Source organism: Humulus lupulus, chromosome 7 (assembly GCF_963169125.1).
Source record: "Humulus lupulus chromosome 7, drHumLupu1.1, whole genome shotgun sequence".
NCBI classification, from domain to species: domain Eukaryota; kingdom Viridiplantae; phylum Streptophyta; class Magnoliopsida; order Rosales; family Cannabaceae; genus Humulus; species Humulus lupulus.
Window position 1 is genome coordinate 194,900,847 of NC_084799.1, and position 7,316 is coordinate 194,908,162.

The following is a 7,316-nucleotide window of genomic DNA, read 5'->3' on the forward strand; positions in this document are numbered from 1 at the left end:
AAACAATAATCAGTAATGGCCAATAAACATATGATAATGCACACGATTTTTTACGTGGTTCAGCAATTAAATCTGCCAGCTCGATGTTTATATTTCGAATCATATTCCAGACTTTACGAGTTCATCCATTATGAATCCAGATTTCGATGTCACAATTTTCATGGCTCGAAATCTGTATATAACAATATTATAATTATGTTTTTTCTTCAAAAGTGAATAGTTTTACAAATATTATAATTATTATCATCAATCATTAATATTAATAATTGTATTTTTCTCTCATTTGATATTTTATTAAGCTTGTGACAATACGATATTACTAATAATATTATTTGGATTTGTAATTTGTTTTCACAATAGTAAATAAATGTTTTGTAGATTGTAATTTTAGTGGACATTCTCGCAGCAACAAAAGATACGGAGGTTGATGTGAAACACGAAAAATTGTTTTTAGACTATATATATACATATATAAATATATAAAGGAGAGACTTAAGGAGATCATGTGACACTCTAAAATTTCTTCAAAACATTATTTCTATTTTTTCCTTCAATCTAATTTTTTTATTCATTTTCTATTTTCTAAAATATTCTAACAATTAAAAATATCAATATATATACATATTAATTTGATTAAAAATTCATTTTTCTTATAATATATATCTTAACTACTTAATCATTGAAAAATACTAAAAAAAATTAATTAAAAATTACGTAATAGTTTTCGGTTCTCTATATATCTATTTTTCTTATTATATTATAATTATATTTTTTATTAAAAAATGAGTAGTTTTACAAAATATTATAACTATCATCATCAATCATTAATATTAATAATTGTATTTTTCTCTCATTTGATATATTACTAATTGTATTACTAATTGTAATAATCATTAATATTAAGCTTGTGACAATACGATATTACTAATTGTATTAATAATCATTAATATTAAGCTTGTGAAAATACGATATTACTAATTGTATTTTTTGGAATTGTGATTTGTTTTCACTATAGTAAATAAATATTTTCTAGATTGTAATTTTAGTGGACATTTCCACAGCAACAAAAGATGTGGGGTTGATGTGAAGCACGAAAAATTCTTTTTAGAATATTCATATATATATAAAGAATAGCTTCAAGGAGATTATGTGACACTCTAAAATCTATTCAAAGCATTCTTTCTATTTTCTCATTTAATCTAATTTTTTTATTCGTTTTCTATTTTCTAAAATATCTTAACAATTAAAAATATCAATATATATAAATATTAATTTGATTAAAAATTTATTTAGCTGAAATATCTTAACTACTTAATCATTGAAAAATACTAAAAAAATTAATTAAAAATCTATCTATTCCTATTTTAACCTTTTCACAAAACTTGAGGTCTACAAGTTAATTTGTAAAAATAAAGGTTCCAATCGGATAATCGACTAAAATACAATATTCAAAATAGTGTGAACCCTTACAGAAAATAAATATTATATAAATATATAATTTAATTTTCATAAGAAGTTTGAACCTTTTAAATAAATACATGGTCCAAAGGTTCATTTTTAAAAATAAATTGTCAAAACGGGTAATGAGCAAAAATACAGTGTTCAAATAATCAATCTATCAATTCCAATTTTTATTCTTTTGACAAAACACAAGATCTAAAAGTTAATTTTTAAAAATAAATGCTTCAAATAGGTAATTGGCCAAAATAAGTCTTACACAAAATATAAATTTTCTTATACATAATTTAGACTTTTTATAAAAAAAAAACTACACAAAGCGTATAATAATAATAAATAAATAAAAGTACATGTACAACAAACTTTTTGAACTTTATTTTCGGTACTTTAATTTGTCAGAATTTTTCAAAAACACACTGAAAGTTCGCTATACAATGAACAGTGAACACCATCATGAAATAAAAAATTATAATCAAGATGTCTTCACGTGTCTATATAAAGAGCATGTTGTACGAGTATGGTGAAAATGAATCACCACCCCACAATCTCCAAAAAAATATTTAAAAATATATATTTTTTAATAATTACAAAAGAATGCGCGGAGCGCGGTTATGTTTTCTAGTTTTAATTATAAAGCAGCTTTTCTACCGTGAAAGTTTTTTTAATTATATTATTACTTTTTGTTTTCGTTGGTTAACTGAGATTAACTCCACTACTTCCACTGTAGTCTTCTGCTTTAGCTAAAATTACTGTTTTGCCACCTAGCCTATTATTGTTCGGCTATAAAAAGGAGGAAGATGTAGAAGCCAAAATATCCAAAAACAAGATGAAGTCTTCTCTTATACTAATTACAGTTATGTTGTCTACCATTCTCTTCTTCTCATCGTCATTAGTCCTTGCTCGAGAATTAAAAGAAGGTGAGAAAAATGCTTTCCCTTCTCATTACTTAGTTATTACGTTGATTATTTTTAGTTTAATAAATAATATTGTATTATTTATTGTGTATATACATCTTTATTGTAAATTGTTTATACATATGTACTTAAAAACTGATAATATTTGAAATTATAAATATTATGAAATACTTGTATTCAAATAAGTAATTAGTGTATTGTCTATTTATATTTGTGTAAAGATAATATTAATTATATAATTTTTTTTTCTATAATTTTATATTTTTCTTTTCCTTTCTTAGTGGAAATTGTCTTCCTTTTCTTTAATTTTATTTTCATTTTTCAAGATATTCTATAATTTTCTGAAAATTATATTATGACCGTGTATATTCTACTTATTTAGAGTATCATGTAAATATTCAGAAAATTATGAATAATTTACAGTGCCAAAAAACTAGGTTCAAAATAGAATGCTCTAAATAACTACAATATATACGGTAATAAAAAAAAAATGCATCGAAAACTGTTTACGAATCACAAATACAAAATAGCTCTACCAACATGGCTCTTTTTGAAACTCATGCCGCAAAATCACCTATGTATATGTATATTAAACCATGGTAAGTAAAAGAAGCACGAGTCAACTAATATAATGTATATCATTAAAGAAAATTAATAAATATATTTACGTACGTTAATTAATTGATATTTTCTTAATTCACTAATAATATTTATTTGTGATACTACATATATAATAGAGAAAATATGCTACGTGATCGGTTCCTGTGTTTTGTTAAATGACAATTCAGATTTTTGTTTTACAAAATGGATCTAAATAGTATCTTATATCCAATTTTGGTAAAAAAAAATCAAATATAATATTTCATTCTCAGCTCTTCGACCACTTTCTCCACTTCTCTGAACTCATTACATCACTAACGACCCGATAATTGATCTTATAATTGAAAATATTTTGACTAAACTCGGGTCTAAAGTACTATTTTGATCCATTTTGTAAAATACCGGATCTGAATTGTCATTTAACAAAACACGAACCAATTGCATATTCAAGAAAAATATAGGGGCCAAAATGATATTTTTATATATATTTATGCTTCAAATATCAAAAGTTAGGTATTTAAATGCAACAATTATATAAATTTATGTATTAATGCTGCCAATATCCCCAATTAAAAAGTTTGATATTTTCCTATTAACAGAAAAAATAACAATTGTGATAAAAAAATAAATATTAAATATTTAAGTATAATAAAAGTACGAACTTAAGTATTTACGGTGTCAATATTTTTAAAGATAATTAATATATATACCGTGGTAGATTTGTAATATATATTATTAATGATGTTACAGGTGCTCCTATTTACAAGCGAGTGATCGGAGCAGCACCGCCTGGCCAAATTCCATTTTCTTGTGGCCGCGGAAAACGCTATTCCCCATGCGTACCAAAAGCCCCAAAAGCCCCGCCCTGTACTATCTATGTCCGCGGCGGCCACTGCGTACCTCATGGCCATTGAATGATTAGATCAATCAGATCAGATCAGATCAGATCGATCTACTTAAATCATCTCTTCACCTGAAGGCCATGGAATTAATAATAATTCTCTAAGTGCTGCCAAAGCTAGCTCATCATCATCAGCTGTGTTAGTGTTATGTGTTTTATATAAATATATCCTCATCGTGTAAAACCAATAAAAGGGAGATATGAACAATATATTATATAGTACGTACTAATACTATTTTATGTAATAAGAAAGCCTGCAGACTGGTTTTGCAAGATCGAGTAGTGTACCCACTCTTGCAAATGCAATATATCTTAATGAATATAAATAGTATTTTTGCCTCTTAAATTATACTTCCTAAAATATGTGGTTAATTAAAATTTTCTTATGAAATATTAATACTATCGTATCGTTCTCCTATTATGATTTTTGCATAAAATAGAAAGGAATTTGATATTTTTAATTGTAATAATTTATTTTTTCTTTTAAAAAATAATTTTAGTCTTTTATTAATTTTTTTTAATATTTTTTCTTAAATTTTTTAAGAACTAATAAAAATGTAGATTCTTAAATTTTTATAATTAAAGTGGGCATAATTTGGTAGTTGTCAAAGTTTGGGGAATGACAAAAATATTAATTATTTTATGCAAATCGTAACATAGGCACAATCTAATAGTATCAATAGTTCAGGGGGAAATTTTAACAGACCGTATATTTTAGGAGTACAATCTCGCTATGTAATCAGGTAGCCATTCTAATAAAAATTAAAATTTATTTTAAAAAATATTAATTAACAATTATAAATATGGATCATTGATCTTAATCTAATGATTAATATTAAAGTAACTATCCATATGTAGGAACCATTAAAAGTGCTCCCATATATATATATACTAGATACAAGCAACGTGCAATATGCACGTTTGCTTAGTATTATTTATAGAATTTTTATTAAATTTATATTAATATCATATAAATTTAAAATAAATATATTATTTTAATTAAATAATTTATTTATTTTTGTTCAAGTTTATATTTACTTCATATAAATATATATTATATGTTTAATATAATATTAAATATTATACGTGGATTTTAAATTTAAGTTTCTTGCTAGTTTTAAAAAAAAAACAATTTGTTGCTAATTGACAGTAGATTATATTATATGTTTATATGACATTATTCTAATAAGTGAGTTAAAGTTTAATTAAATTTTATTTAAGTTATAAAATGTATGATTTTATTATTTTTAAATAATTATTATTGTAAAATATCTAAAAAAATATCATATTTTAATTTATTTTATTATTTATTAATTTTAAATAATTATCATTATAAAATATCTCAAAAATATTCCATTTTGATTTGTTTAATTATTTATTATTTTTAAATAATTATCATGGTAAAATATCTCAAAAATATCCAATTTTAATTTTTTTAACTATTTATTTTATTTTATTTAAGTTTAAGTGTTTACAAACTACCGTTAAATATATGAATATTCTGTTAAATATAAAAATATTCCGTAAAAAAAATAAAAAACCCTTAAAACAAAAAATTTCTGTTATCTACACATTTATTATCATTATATAGAAGAGATAAATGAGGCACATTCTGATTTTATTTTTTTACAAAAATATTTAGGTCAAAATGGTTTAATTGGAACATATACTCATTAATTAGGAGAAATTAAGTAATCCTAATAACCTTAACACATGGAGTTTTTCTTTATATTAATACTTGGATAGAACTAACTGAACTAACTAGCTCATTCATTTCGCTGTCATAGACTCATGTCAATATAGAATCTTATTGATTGTTTGGTATATGTGATTATCCATTATTCTAGATATCACCCAAAGTGCTTGTGGATACAAATTAAAGAGCTTTACATATCACCTATTGCTGTACTAAATTGAGAAAGAAAATTAAGACAATGGCCTTGATTGGCTAGCTACATATGAAGAATTAATACTGTGAACTTGATATATAGTATACACCTAGTGAAAGAGAGTATATTTTGACTAGTATAAGTAATGGTTTATACTTTATAAGTCTAAGCTAGTCCTGTTGAATATAGTAATAAAATTGTTAATTCGGCAAGTCTGCTTTTTGGGACCACTTTCCTAGTCTTCTTGTAAATTTTGTCAAAAATGTTTTTCTTTTTTCTATAATTATACAACATATCTATTCTATATATTAATAAAAGAATATCAATCTTTAATTTTTACATAGATGAAAAATACAAAATTAATTAGATCTCTCCTTCAAAATAACACAAGCATCTCATACTCTATAGTCATCGCACTTTTCTTTTCTCCCTCTCTAAAACATAACCACAGTCATCCATTTAACAAAATTAAGAGTCCATTTCAGAGTTATAACAAGTTAATAGTAAAAGCATTTGGGCTATTTGTTCCAATTAAAGTGACTAATATCTGTATATCCTGCCATTTGTTTTTTAGTGAACATTATATACAAAAGAAGGGGCCCCTTCCAATATATGATAAAGACTAAAGGGCAACATGCCAAGACTTTTCTTCTATATTGCATTTTCAATAATGTTTGAAGTTTCAACCCATGCATGTTGCTATCTCATAATTAAAAAAATGCTATTTAGATTTTTTACCCCCGAACTATTACCACTACCGTATCGTGCCTCCTAATTTTTTCAGGCCGTTAAAAATTCCTCCCGAAATATTCACAGTAATGTAAAGAAGGACTTCCGTTAACTTTCAACACATGTGGCTAACAGAAGACTTACATGGCTGTTTATATAAAAGTGATCCTTATCATTACTCATTCCCATTCCAAATCTAATAATTAATACCTATTGGATATTATTGTGTTGTTGTTTTATATAGGTTAGGTTGGGTACGTAGAAACATATTGAAATTTTGTAAAAGTAACATACTTTTTTAAAAAAATAATGAAATAACAAAATGAACTAAATTGTTATTTCTATTTGTCAAAAAAAAAAATTGATACTAGTAATTTTATATTTATTTTATTTAATATTATAAAAAATTGAATATTAATCAAAGAAATTAAATATGTATATAATATATAATTTCAAAAATTAAAATGAAAATTCTTTTGTATTTCATTAAATCTAAGATGTACTTCATTATTATGTTTTGTATAATAAATAATACCATGAACTTCTATCATAATAATTAACTTAGATAGTCTAAATCTCAATTATTTATTTAAAAAAAATTATAGTGTGTGTCATATATGGATCATTTGACAAAAAAAAAATCAAAGTTATTATTTGGATTTATATATTTTTGGACCCTATAATTTGTCCTATTGTATGTTTGGATTATGTATTTTGATAAATTACTTTTTGGACTATGTATTTTGTAAAATTGTTCAAATACACCCATAAATCCTATTTTTATGAAGGAAAAAATTGAATATAACAATACAATTGTTAGGAAAA

The 7,316-nt window shown here is 24.0% G+C and overlaps 1 long non-coding RNA gene across 1 annotated transcript; it reads left to right on the forward strand.

The window, feature by feature from the left end:
* The first annotated feature begins 2,241 nt into the window (after window positions 1-2,241).
* Window positions 2,242-4,219, forward strand: LOC133789028 (uncharacterized). The gene is made up of 2 exons (XR_009873440.1): window positions 2,242-2,375; window positions 3,723-4,219. It is a non-coding gene; the product is annotated as an uncharacterized LOC133789028 (long non-coding RNA).
* Window positions 4,220-7,316: the final 3,097 nt, after the last annotated feature.